The 14,813-nt window shown below is 33.0% G+C and overlaps 1 protein-coding gene across 7 annotated transcripts in view; it reads left to right on the forward strand.

The window, feature by feature from the left end:
• LOC106871495 (band 3 anion transport protein) overlaps positions 1 to 14,813 on the forward strand; it is a 762,999-nt gene that overhangs the window by 234,580 nt on the left and 513,606 nt on the right. The window contains exon 2 of one of the 7 annotated variants that reach the window (XM_052970950.1): positions 7,642 to 7,724. The exons of the other annotated variants lie outside the window; for them this stretch is intronic. The gene's annotated coding sequence lies outside the window, so the exon portion shown is untranslated. The remainder of the gene's footprint in view (positions 1 to 7,641; positions 7,725 to 14,813) is intronic. 7 annotated transcript variants of the gene reach the window in all.

Genomic DNA, 14,813 nt, shown 5'->3' on the forward strand with positions numbered 1-14,813 from the left:
TATATATATATGGGAGAATTTACGAAAAAAACAACAGACAAAGACAGGCGGTGTAAACAACAAATGGATGTATTAGTTTAACGCTTGAGAATAGAGAAAGTCTTTGACGTTTCGAGCCTACAATCTTCAACTGAAAGGAACACAGAAAGAAATAAGGAGAGAAACAAGGAGAAAAAATATATAAATGTAGTGGTCAGCGATCTATCATGGCGATGACAGGCTCTTTCAGTTTCTGTTTACCAAATCCACTCACAAGGCTTGTCAGCCTGAGGCTATAGTAGAGGACACTTGCCCAAGGTACCATGCAGTGGGACTGAACCCAAAACCATGTGGTTGGTAAGCAAGCTACTTGCCACAAACAAATTTGTGCTGGTTGTTCTGCAAAAGCTGAGTACTCATATGTTATCTTTGATGGGAGAGTCCATCAGTTCAGTAATTATTATCTAACATCAGTCCAGAAGAATTTTTGTCTAGTGTTCTACATGCCTTTTCTGACAGTCATTTCCTGAATAAGTTGTAATAAAATAAATTTAAAAAAAAAGACAAAAGGCAAAAATCATAAAATTGAAATTTCACAACTCTGTTGGCCATCAAAGAGCAACCATTTTTACAAGTTATTTAACAAGTAACGCAACACTTCTTACATATCAGCTGTTGCGTAAGTTATTTAGTGTTTAGAATTTGATACCAAGTAAGGCTGGCAAAAAAAACAAAAAAACTACAACAGCAACAAAATAATAATGAAAATTAAAAAAGAAAAACCCAAAAGTGAAGCCTTATAAATATATATTAGAAGAACAATAAATTTGAATCAACCTGCTGATATGCTGAAAGGGCTCATTAAGAACAAGCCAACATTTATTTATAGACTATATTTTCCTCTTTTAAAAACAGAGTTAGCTGAGGACTGAATTCATATGTAACAAACTGAACATTTCAAACTGTAATAATGTGCTAATTTAATTTCAAATATGAAAAAATATTCTCTCTCTATTTATCAATTTTTTTTTTTTTTTTCCTTTTTAAGATTGACAAAGAAACATTCATCAACCCAAGATTTTCTTCACATTCTTTTTGTTATGAATTTCTATCAAAAAAATATAATTTATTTTTTCCAAAGATATGTGATTTTTAGAGCAGAGATTGCCTATCCTCTCCATCTTTCTCATCTCTATATTTGATAGTTGTCTTTCTCATTTGCTTTTTGTTTTGTTTTGTAGTCAGTTTTCTTCCCCCCCCCCTTTTTTTTCCTTAATTATTTGAAAGTAAGAAATAGTAATAAGATAAACAAATAAAATAAGAAAATTGTATAGAGGGGGAAAAAAGGCAGTAAAATATATGTATTCCTAAAATTTAATTCCAGTCCACAAAAGAAAAAAATTAATAAAATGAAACAAATATCATCTATAGATATTAATTCTATTGTTATTAAGCATCTCTGTCGGTGTATATTGCCTTTACACACACAGACACACACGCGTGCACACACACACATGTATGTGAGTGTGAATTTGCCTGAATCTAAATATATTTCATTTGTCTATGTATTTAAATAAAATAGGTCTGATGTGAAGATAGTCTATTGTTTGACTGACATTTTGCTATGTTTTGTAGCTCCAGTTGTCTTTAGCTACAACTAAATTCAAATAATTTTTTAAAATATAATCTTGCCATAGCAGTGTTGAAGATTTTTATCACATTTGAATACTGTTTTTTTCTTCCTCCTTTTGTGGTGAATTGGCTCAGTTTAAGAATTAGAGAGATTGTTATTTAGTGATTTAGATAATATAGTGAAGAATAAACCTTCATATTAGAAGTTCAAATGTTGCCATTAAGCATGGTGCTCTGTGACATTATGCAGAATGTGTTACTTGCTTTAATCAACCTAATTGAAACTGGATATTCCATCTTTACAGATAAGTGTTTGGTGCTGGGATTGGCATCCAGCAGTAAATACTTTCTGCTGTAATTCATGCAGATATTTAACTTTCATTCAAACTGTTCTTGTGTAGAAAATAATGGGGGTTGAACCAAGATAATGACAAACAATTATATCGCTATCTATGTATCATAAAAGGCATGATGCTGTAAAATTGTCTGAGATAAAATCTCTTCACAGCTTTGTTGTATTAAAAACATAGTGTATATTGGAGTGAGATTAAACATCATCACTGCACTGGCTCACAAGAATACCAGATACATTTTATCTTTCCCAAGGCTTGTTAATGCTATTTACCTGATAGTCACCAGCTTAAACGAAATTCATGCTTCAATATATGGAAAACATGAATAAAACATTCTTTGGTAATGCAGAAACTTTCATTGAGGCAGGTGACAATCAAGTGTAACAGCATGATAAGTCTTGAGAAAGGCAAAACTCCCCTGTTATTCTCACAAGTCACTGCATTTCAGACACTTCCATAATTTCATGTCTTCTAATGCTGTATATACATTTAGTATGATATACAGATGATGATTTTAATTTTATACTGAGTTTTTCTTCAGCTCAGTAAGCTTCCACAATACTAGTGAATGTTTTATTCACTGTTTCCTATACATCAATTCATGACATTCACTGAAGCAAGTGACAACCAAATGCACAGCATTGACAAGCCTCAAGAAAGGTTAAATGCATTTGTTGTCTTCATGAGTCACTTCAGTGATGATATTTCTCTTATTTCAGTATATGCTGTGTGTTTTAACACAACACAAGTTTATGAAGAGACTTTAATCTCAGATGATGTCACAGATTCGTTCATGCTTTCCAAAATGTGTACACATTTCAAAGTGACAAGCTGGCAGAATTGTTAGCCTGCTGAGCAAAATGCTTAGCAGGATTTTGTCTGTCTTTATCTTCTGAGTTCAAATTTCACCGAGGTCAACTTTGCCTTTCATCCTTTCGGGGTCAATAAAATAAGTAGTAGTTCAGCACTGAGATCAGTGTAATCGACTTGCTCTCTCTCGAGAAATTGCTGGCCTTGTGCCAAAATTTGAAATCAATATGTGTATAAATTTAGTATGGGATACATATGGCAATTATAATCTAATGTGCTCTGAATAATGTGTATTGACGTCGTGACGTGTGTGTGTATGTGTGTATGGATGGATGGATCTCCATCAGTTGCAATGATGATAATGCAGTTGTTCAATCAAATAGATGACCAGCTCATTGAATTATCATTTAAGTGGTTGAGCATTCCATAGATACATGTACTCTTTGTGTAATTCTCTGATAGAATCAGCATAAACCATATATATAACAAGGCTGTACCTTTAAATTATTGGTACAAACCATTTTATAGGCTTCTATAGTTTTCACTTAACCAAATTCATTTACCAGGTTGAGCATACCAAAAATAGAATTTGTCCAAGATGCCAAGGAATGGTGCTAAACCTAAGACCTTGTGGTTACAAAGCAAACTTCTTAGCCATTTGTCCATTGTCTGCATGTGCACACATTTAAAAAATGGTTTTGCAAAGAATTCTTGATACAGTCACAATATTTAAAGAAAGATTTTCTTAAATTAAGAATTATTAATTGCATTATTATATACTTAATGTATATGCTTTGTGTATTTTCCGGTGGCTGCAGTACATATGGAGGACATATACATATGTATATGTATATGGAGTACATATACATATACTCCAATGTATATGTATACATTGGAGTATGCATATACTGCAATGTATATACACTTTGGAGTATATACATTCTCAAAGCGTCAGGTGTTAAAACATCTCAGAGTTATGGACAGGTGAGGTAACTCACCTTCAGTCCCATTTCGGAGTGATTGAAGATGAGTTACCTCGCCTGGCCATGACTCTGAAGTGTTTTAACACCTAGCGCTTTGAGAATGTATATACTCCCATGCTATTGCAGCCACTGGAAAATACACGAAGCATATACATTAAGTATCTGTGGTTAATAGTATTTATTATACTAGAGCTGCTTTTATTTTATATGTAAATATTTATATATATATATATATATATATATAAAACATTTAAAACCCCAGAATGACATGTTTCTGAAAGGAAGATTTTGTATTGTAAGTGCTTTTGCTGTTAAGTTTATCAAACTCATGTTTTGGGAAAATTGTAAACATCTAAAGCGCTTGCATACAATATGAAAACCTCCTTCCATAAAACTTATCATTTTTTGTTTTAGATTTTTGTTATATAGTTAATGATTTTTAAATCAAGAAACTCTTTCTTTAAATGCATATCCTTTATTTTCCATATGCCACCAGAAGTGTAGAGTTGTGTCGGTACAACAATGTAAATTAATGTAACAGTAGCAAAAATAATACTATATTCTTTACAAAATCTGTGAGGCTACAGGTTTGTTAAATGGACAGTAATTCAAACAGGGATTAATATATATCAGGTTTCAGATAACAATGTTTATAAAAGAAAGGTTTAAATAAGTATATTTGTATTGTCAGTTGAGCATTTAATGTGTTGTAGAAAATGTATCATAAACAGTGTTCGGCAATTTTAATTCTTGAATGTCACACTGGTTAGAATGGATAATTTCTGCCCCTCCTCCCCAGCCATTTATTACATCAGCCCTACACTCTTACAACCTACCCAAACACATTGTTACCCACTCTCCCTTTCATCTATCATCTATCTGTCTTTCTTTGTGTACTGTACCATCATTATTATTATTATTATTATTATTATCATCATCAAGGCGGAAAGCTGGCAGAATTGTTAGCACGCTGGATAAAATGCTTTGTGGTATTTTGCCCATTCCTACACTATGAATTTAAATTCTGCCAAAGTTGACTTTACCTTTCATCCTTTCAGGGCTGATAAAAGAAGTACCAGTTAAACACTGGAGTCGACATAATCAATTCATCCCCTCCCTCATAATTGCTGCCCTTGTGGCAGAATTTGAAACCATTATTAATTATTATCATCAAGACGATGAGCTGGCAGAATCGTTAGCACATCGGACAAAATGCTTAGCAGTATTTTGCCTGTCATTACATTCTGAGTTCAAATTCCACCGAGGTCGACTTTGCTTTTCATCTTTTCAGGGTGGACAAGTTAAGCACCAGTGAAACACTGCGGTCGATGTGATCAACTTACCCCTTCCCCACAAATTTCAGACCTTGTGCCTATAGTAGAAAGGATTATTATTATTATTATTATTATTATTATTATTATTATTATTATTATTATTATTATGCTGCTGCTCTACACTACTCTACGTCCTTTTCTGCACTGTCAATTATCTCCTTTTCCCTACCTTTTTTCAACTCGTGTATCATTGGTCATTCTTCAACCCTACACAATTTCCACAGTTGTCACCTACTTTTCCTACCCACCTACTTATACTTGCTCTTCATAATATTCAACCTCCCACCCATGAGTATAGCCTCTTCTTCCAGATTAAACTGCAAAAAAAAAGAAACAAGAAAGAAAAATCTTCAATTAAATATATGTATTTCAAATTTTGTGTATACTAGAGAAAAATTGCTAATCCTAACAAATAACATAAAAAATATATTATTTTACCCTTCACAATTTATAATGAAAAATTATGAAAACTGAAAATAAATAAATATCCTTCTATGAAAAACAAGTTATAAAAATGTTCAGTTCATTAATTTTTTTATTTTACTTTTGTATTTTTTTACTTTTTTGTTTACATAACATTTTATGTGGTCTCCTTGAGAAACAAGTTCTATTTCTGACATTAACAGCTAGTTGGTGTTTTGTTATCAATGCCATTACTTGTAATTTAACTCTTTAGAAATTATTGGCTACTTGCTTGAATGTGGATGGCTCTAACATTATTTATCTTATAATGCCAATGTTTTTGGTACTGCCTTTGTGAGATTATATACAGATTTTTGGTAATAGAATCTGCATGTGTGTGTGCATACGTGTGGTGTACATGGATATGCATGCGTGAGAGAGAGAGCATATGTGTGTGTTTGAGAGAGTCATGTGTATGTGTGTGTGTGTGTGTGTGTGTGTGTACAAATAGTTATAAGTGTTTGTGTATTTTGAATTCAAAGCCTGAAAACAAAATATCTGTGCGTCTATAAAGATTTTTTTTTAAAAAAAAGTCATTTTGAAACATATCAGCTTCTTTAACTTAATATATATGATACGATCATTAAAACAATTTGTATTTTTATAATTAAGATATTTTTGCTATTGTTAGTTTGTTGTGGCCTGGTTGAATTTCAAGATACAAAGCAATTTATCAAGATATAACTTGTGAGATGCATCACTCTCCTGTTGCTGATAACAATGGTAATGGTGGTGGTTGTTATTCACAGAGATAACAGATTTTTTTTCCTTCTATCTCTATAAATAGGAGAATATGCAGACATCTAACAACTTAACGAATTTTCGAGTATTACACTTGATCTATCACCGTTTAATACTGCCATTTTTATGTAATTCTTGGGTGCCTCCAGTGGAGTCTATTCTGTTACAAGTATTCAGGCAAGGTCTGGTTTGAGGATAGCTTCCTGTTTCTCTCTCAACAGTCTTGCAAACCCTGATAAGGAGTTATGGGCACTCGTCCTCTTCATTAGAAACAGTAGAAAATCTACAAAAAGTACAGATGTTCTGGTTAGACATCAGTGGAATCAATCTCACATATCTGAAAGATTTTGTAAGGTCCTCTGCATGGCCCTTTTATCCCTGAGTAACTTTAAAAAAAAGCAAGACATCATAAACTGCCCTCACTACAGAATGTTAGTTATTGTTCCCTTGACATCAATCTATGAAAATTTTACTATAAACTAACAAATCACCCTTTCTTTCGCCATATCTGTGTCACACACACTCAAACACAAGTTTGGCACTACCCCTCCTCTGTAAGGCCTACACCTGCACAACTGTAGGTAGATCACATTCCCTGCAGGGGTAATCTCAGGGACCGCCCAGCTTCTTGACAGGTGGGTTGAGTACTCTATGCTCCTCCCTCTTGTGGCCACAATTGAGATTTAGCAATTTTCTCTTTTGTTCAATCATTAGTTCGTTTGTTAGTTCTTCTTTAAATTAACATTTACGACTTGGTATTTAAATCTTGTTTACCTTTTTTCTCATATCTTACAACCCACTGAATTATATATTCCCATACTACTCTCAACATTCTGTTCTTTCATGTGAACCTCACTTCTCTATTTCAGTCCATTCTCAAACATTTTTCATGAACATTTCCAACTAATTATGAATAAATCTGTTCAGCTATTCATAACTATCTGTCATTTATTTAATCAATAATATTACTTTATTACAATACTCCACTAATAAATGTAATTTAACTGAATTTTTATACTGCTTTATTTCTTTTCCTCTAAGCCTACATGTATTAAGTGTGTAATGTGTGTTAATTAGTTATATTTTAAATTGATAATTTGTTAATTAAAATGTCATGAAAACAAGCTTGACATTAAACATCTTTCAAAACTTTTGTTAAAAAGCAAAAATTGTTTCTATTTCCTTCTTTGCATGTATCTGATATGTTTGTCAATTCAAAGATTAATTGTATTTATTCTTTCTCTGAAATTCTAGCATTGTGTACTTTTTAAACTAATCTATTATATTGTTTAGTTAGTTCTAATCACCAGCTAAGTTACAAATATTTTTTTAATTCTATTTTTCTAGGTGAGTCATTTATAATCTACCATGTATTTTGCTGTTGATAAGGAAAATGTACATTGATTCAAACTTTTCCACCATAATAGAAGGTAAATGTTCCTTTTTTTAATAATATATATATATATATATATATATATATATATATATATATATATATATATACACATATTTTTAGTTGTTCTAAAAAAAAATTTTTTAGCAATCCAGTTGATAATCATAAATATGACTATATGACTTTCAAAGATTTACACTGTTGAATACCCAATACTGGGTTTAGTCTAGCCAATTCTGACTATTATTAAAAAGAGCCGGATCAAAGGAGTGCATACAAAGAATGCACTAGAATTCTATAATTAATTTTTCTTCTTTTCCTTTGAGATATTTTAGTTGAAATCTTTTATGCTTCTTGAACATTAACAAACTGTTGTTCATTACTTACTAAATTGATTTTTTTTTCCTTTTCCATCTTTTTGATTCCTTTCTTTTTCACTCTTATTTATTCTTATTCATGAATTGGGTTATTTTTTTGTTTTACTTTTTTGAGAAGAGAAATATTCTTTATCAGAATTATAATCTCTCTCTACATATATTTAGATACTTCATTTTTGTTTACTAAATATTACACTGCATAATATGTACCAATTATGCCTTTGATACCTACATGGATTTGCAGGATAACTAAGACCAGTGAATAACTGTTTTACTCTTTATCGACTGTTGAGTTAACTAACTGAATTACCTAGAATTTTTCCAAGTGATCTATTTAGCCAAAGAGGTGCTTCTAAATTAACTTTCCATGATCTATTTGACCCCCTCTGCATTACTTAAATTCATAGATACATTTTGGCCAGTATTGGCCCAGGTCATGACTAGCTAAATAGTACTACCTAAAGAAGATATTTAATCATATTTCCTGTCACAGTCATACTTTGGACATTGTTACCTGTTTGAATGTTTACAGGTATTGATGGTTTATCTAAATTTGTTGGAGGAATTTGTCCAGGAACCACTTGAATATTATGGGATTCTTTTCTTCCCTTGCATGTCATAGCATGCATGATGCTAAAGGGAACAGAGCCTATTGGTTGGAATGATTTATTTAAAGGTTAAAACAATGTTCTTGAGCAAAAATAGGTAATTTAACAGTTGTCTGAATTTGTTCAAAAATACAATGTTTTTCCCCTTTGTTGAGACTACTTTATTTAAAAAACAAAATTGTATTTAAGAAATAAAAATAAAATTGTAAATACTTCTCATATTTGCTGACTTACTTCAGGTAAATTTGGAGACAGTGAAGCATTTGACTTGTATGACTCAATATAATACAGCTATCCTACAAATGTGTGTGTGTATATAGAGAGATAGACGAGGGAGAGAACAGAAAGAGACAGCGATGTGAATCTGAGTTTTAGGATGCAATATTAATCTACTGAAGACAAGAATAACAGTCATGTCATTGCCATTACAACCAGTTAACTATGGAAATTCTATAGTAAAATTGTCCCAACATATACTATCACAGTTATCACATAGGTATAACCTTTCACCAGCCTTGGTGGTGGTAAACTACACAGCAGAATGCCAAACTGGATGCTTTAACATAATTAGTTTGATACATCACTGTTTTAAGACTGAAATTCTAGCTGAGTTGTCTCTGCTTTTATCATTCTAAAGTCAAATTACTTGATCTTCTGCAAAATTGCATTGTATGCCCTGAAAGGAAATCAATATCACAAAATAATAACTAAATTTATAGTTTGGTGTTGTTTAATCCAAGGTTACTCTGATCAAGTAGACTTAATCTTAATCAAAGATGTTCCAACTATGACCATCACAACATTTTGTATATCTATTATTTACATTATTTACAGTTGATGGATATTTGTCCTTATCTTGTTTGTTGTTAACAGTAAAGATGACAAATATCCGTCAACTGTAAATAATGTACATAATTCCTCATCTCTTAAATATAGAACTGTATTTTGTATACCATTAACTGCCATTGTCCAATGTTTTCTCATTTATTATTTCAGATAGCAGAGTGTGAATCTAAGTAGATTCAGCTATTATTTCTAGCAAGTCAAATGACCATGTTGACTTGATTCATCATCTTGTTTAACACTACCACCTGATCCTTTGGTAGCTTTAGTGACATCCACTTCTTTTTAAGTATTCAGGCCAGGGCTTTGACTTGAGAATACCTTATTGTTTTCCTCCCAGCAGCCTTGGAGACCCTGAAAAAGGTTATGACCATTGTCCTGTCTCTTGATTGAGGAATTAAAAAAAAACAAAAGGACAAAATATAAAGTTACTCTTATTGCAGGTGCAGGCATGGCTGCGTGGTACGAAGTGTTCTTCCCAACCACATGGTTCTGGTTCAGTCCCACTGCATGGCACCTTGGGCAAGTGTTTTTTACTATAGCCTCAGGTTAACCAAAGCCTTGTGAGTGGATTTGGTAGACAGAAGCTGAAAGAAGCCCGGTGTGTGTGTGTGTGTCTGTGTCTGTGTGTGTGCGTGCCTGTTTGTCCCTCCACCATTGCTTGACAACCAATGCTGGTGTGTTTAGGTCCCCATATCTTAGCGGTTTGGCAAATGAGACTGATAAAATAAGCATAGGATTACAAAGAATAAGTCTTGGGGTCGATTTCTTCGACTAAAACCCTTTAAGGTGGTGCTCCAGCATGACTGCAGTCAAATGACTGAAACAAGTAAAAGAATAAAAGAATTGGCTTGTAGTCTAATGTTTTGTTGTGTATGGCCATGTCATGTTGAATGTAATGGCTCTTGTTCAGTAACCAAAGTTAAGCAACATCAAGTCTAGTAAATAATATTTAGATAGGTGACTGCTTGATAATCCTAGATGCTGTGGGTCTCACCTTTTACTTGTATTACACCTTAGGACTATACAATAAGGTCTACCAATTCAGTACTGCAGTCAATGGTACTGACTAACCTCACTCACTCAAATCTATTGGCTTTGTGTCTGAATTAGAAAACATTATTATTATTATTATTGAATAAAGGAAAGGCAGCAAGTTGGTGGAATTGTTACCATGCCTGAAAAAAATTGTTAGCAGCAGCAGTTCTTCAGTTCTTTGCATTCTGGGTTCAAATGTTGTCAAAGTTGACTTTGCTTTTCATCCTTTTGGAATCAATAAAATATGTATTTGAGTACTGGGGTTAATATAATCAACTCTCCCCCTCTCCAGAATTACTTGCTTTGTGCCAAAATTAGAAAAAATTATTACATAATGGAGAAGGGCAACAGTGAAAAATTCCAAGTACACAAGTTCTATTTGTTACTTAGAGTTCAACAAGAACAGAATGAATGTCTTTTTCTTTTAAATAATCAAATAATTATATCTTGACCTTCTGACCTTACTAAATCATTGAAAATAAGGAAAACAAAATAAATATCAACTGAACTACCTGCTCATTGAAGTAGCTTGTAAGTGGCTGAGTTTCTCACTGACACATCTACACTGAATGTAATTTATAGGCAGAATCAGCCTGATTAAATGTATGACAAGGACAAATTTTTTGAATCTCAGGCACAGTCCATTTGATGGACGTTCACACAGAGCCATTTTAGCATTAAAGGCCCCCAGGCAAATCAATGAACTAGGCCCTAAATTATATATTGACACTAAGCCACAACTTGCATAGATTAGAATTAGGCCCCTGAACAACTGCCAGTGTGCCCATGCCTTAAGATAACACTGCATCCACACAGTTTCTGCCTCCTCACTTTCATTCACAAAACTTAGATTGATTGGTAAAAGACATTTGACCAAGATGCTGCCACACAATAAGATTGAACCTGGGTTAGTGAGATTGTGAAGTAATTTTTTTAAACATTTGGCCGTGCAGTATATTTCACATGGTTATATTTCACCATGTAAAATATAACCAGAAAAAATATGGTTTTATTTGAAAAAACAAAAATAGATCACACAAATATTTTTAAAAAGTGATATTTGAACATCATATGATTATTTGATTGCTTACAGAAGTTGACCATGCATAGTCCACTCCAGTGTAAATAATTACCAAAATGAAAAAGAAAAAAATCTACTTACAATATCAGGCTTTAAAATCTATTGGGATTAATTTAATCATTCATTGCTCTGTTGATAAAAATGATAGAGAAAAGTGAAAGTGATTTTCTAAATGTAAAACAAGAAACTCTGGTTTATTCAATTTTTCAACCATAAACTACAGAAACTTTTATCAATTTCATTCTGCCAATATTAAAAAGTAAGTGCTGTTCTTTAACTTAATATCTACTGTGACATATTTATTCAATTTCAGAATAAAATAGAATATTTTTATGGCAGCTGTGTTGTAATGTTTTGTCTTCAGTTAGTTGGTGGCTAGATTAGTGATCATTCATTCAATTTTTGTGATTCACTCAGCACATTATTTGGGAGGAGAATGTCTGCAGAAATTGTGTGTAAGGAACATCTGGAGCATTGTAAATCATTAAATAATTTAAACTTGACTTGAATCTTTTATCATCATCATCATCATCATCAGTATCATCATTGTAGTGAGCTGGCAAAATTGTTAGTGCAGCAGACAAAATATTTAGCAGCGTTTGTTCTAGATCTTTACTTTCTGAGTTCAAATGCCACAAAGATCAACTATGCCTTTCATCACTGAATGGATGAAAGACATAGTCAAGTATTGTTGTCAATGCAATAGGCTTAAACTGTCATTTCAAAATTGCTAGCTTTGTGCCTATAGTAAAAAGAATTATCATTATTATCATTATTATTCCTTTGTAATACAGTGTAGGTAAAAATGCACCAGAGTCTTTAGTCATCTGTCAAGTCGCAACAAGGACCTCAGACAGATAATACTTTCTTTAAGATGTGTGCTGTACCCAATAAGGCTGCTTTTTGCAAGACATCAATTTTGCATGGGATTTCCACAGCCATCTTTTTTCTCTGTCTGTCTTATCTTCAACATCCCTTTGAAATTGACCATGCATTCTTTTCTTTACCCACCTATTTTCAGTTTCATTCGTTTTCAATTTCTTGTACAGTGCTTTATCTTTACAATCTTTCATCCTACACAAGACTGACCTTCCTACTTCTAATAATAGCAGTCTTGTGGCATTTTTTTACATACTATGCTATGTTGTTTTCTTCTGCTCTAATGCTGTGTTCACATCCAGTAAGTCCTCTTCCTCCTCTTTTTCTTGATACATACAGTCTGTCTGTGTCACTTTTTGGGTGGAGTGACCCATATCTAGTTAGCAACTTCCTTGTCTTTCTGTCTAAGCAGTTTAGCTCATCTACTGTCCATGCGATTACCCCTGCTCCAGATCTAAGGAGTGAAACCACCCAGGTGTTGATAGCTTTGATCTTAATCCATCCATTTAATTTTGACTTAAGGATCAGTCTCAGTCTGCGCAAGTACTCCACCTTAAATTTTTCTGTCATTTCTTTCTCCATCAATTTATACATTTATTATTATTATTATTATTATTATTATCTTCTGGTTTTACATTCTAAGTTGAAATTCTGTCGTGGTTGACTTTGCCTTTCATCTTTTTGGTGTTGCTAAAATAAGAACCAGCTGAATACTGGGGTCAGTATAATTGTCTATCCCGGCTTCCTCTAAAATTCTTAGCCTTGTGCCAAAATTTGCAAGAATTCTTTTTCTTATTAGTTAGACAGATGACATAGTAGCCTGTTAGACTAAATATATTTAATTTAACCTCTACATTTGAATCCAGGTTTTGAATTCTGTTTGGTTTGACATTCTCTTTACCATTTCTTGATGAAAGAATAATAAATTAACTGAGATAATGAAATGAACTACACCTGCCCATTAAATAATGATCAATTTCGTACCAAAGTTAAATATTATTACAGGTGCAATCATGGGTGTGTGGTGAGGTTTGTTTTCCAACTGCATGATTGGAGGTTTAGTCCCTCTGTGTGGTACCTTGGGCAAGTGTCTTCTATTATAGCCTTGAGTGAAACAATAGCTTGTGAGTGGATTTCATAGACATAGAATGTGAAAGAACCCTGTCACGTGCACGTGCGTGCATGTGCATGTGTATGTGTGTGTGTGTTCATCATTACTTGGCAACTGGTGTTGATTTGTTGCAGTTGAATGATCGAAACAAGATAAAAGATTATTTAGTTGAAGGAAGGGTGGTGGGTAGTAGAATTATTAGAGTGTTGCACAATTAATTTCGCAATATTTAGATTTGTCAAGGTGGCAAGCTGTCAGAAATGTTAGCATGCTGGGCGAAATGCTTAGCGGTATTTCGTCTGTCTTTACATTCTGAGTTGAAAGTCCGCGAAGGTCAACTTTGCCTTTCATCCTTTCAGGGTCGATAAATTAAGTACCAGTTGCGTACTGGGATCAATCTAATCAACTGGCCCCCTCCCCGCAAATTTCAAGCCTTGTGCCTAAAGTAGAAAAGAATATTTAGATATGTCTATTTACATTCATAGTTAAAACTCTGCCAGGGTTTACTTTGCCTTTCATCATTTCAGAGTCAATAAAATAAGATAAATAGCTTTCAAATACTGTTCAATCTAATTGTCTATATCCTATTATTAAAAGAATTTGCGGTTTCGTACTTATACCAGAAATCAGCACAGTAACATAAGATGACCATTGCAAGCTCTCCCAGCTATGAAGTTGGTTCAGTTTTGTTCAGCTTAAAATCATGGACAGACAGATGTTCCAAATATTTTCATGGGAGATTTACAGTCCTTAGAACTGAGAGTATCTTGTTTGCCATAAAAAAATCAGTTTGCCACAGGAGATGTGCAACATTTTTTATGAAAGCTTTTATAGTGTTGAGAAAAATTAAGGCATCTTTTGACAGAAATTGGTGCCTTAATCATTATTTGTATATGTTTTATTCTATTGAACTGGTCAGACTGCTCCAAGCATTTAGCAATTTATGCAGTAGGTTCATTAATTATAATAGTAAATTAAACTGTTCTATATTTAAGAGATGAGGAATTATTTACATTATTTACATTAGACGGATATTTGTCCTCATCTTGTTTGTTGTTAGCACGTTTCGGCTGATATACCCTCCAGCCTTCGTCAGGTGTCTTGGGGAAATTTCGAACCTGGGTTCTCATTCCTAACGATGTTACTATTATTATATTATTATTATTATTACTATTATTAATCAGGTCGC

Source organism: Octopus bimaculoides, chromosome 1, assembly GCF_001194135.2.
Source record: "Octopus bimaculoides isolate UCB-OBI-ISO-001 chromosome 1, ASM119413v2, whole genome shotgun sequence".
In the NCBI taxonomy this organism is placed as follows: domain Eukaryota; kingdom Metazoa; phylum Mollusca; class Cephalopoda; order Octopoda; family Octopodidae; genus Octopus; species Octopus bimaculoides.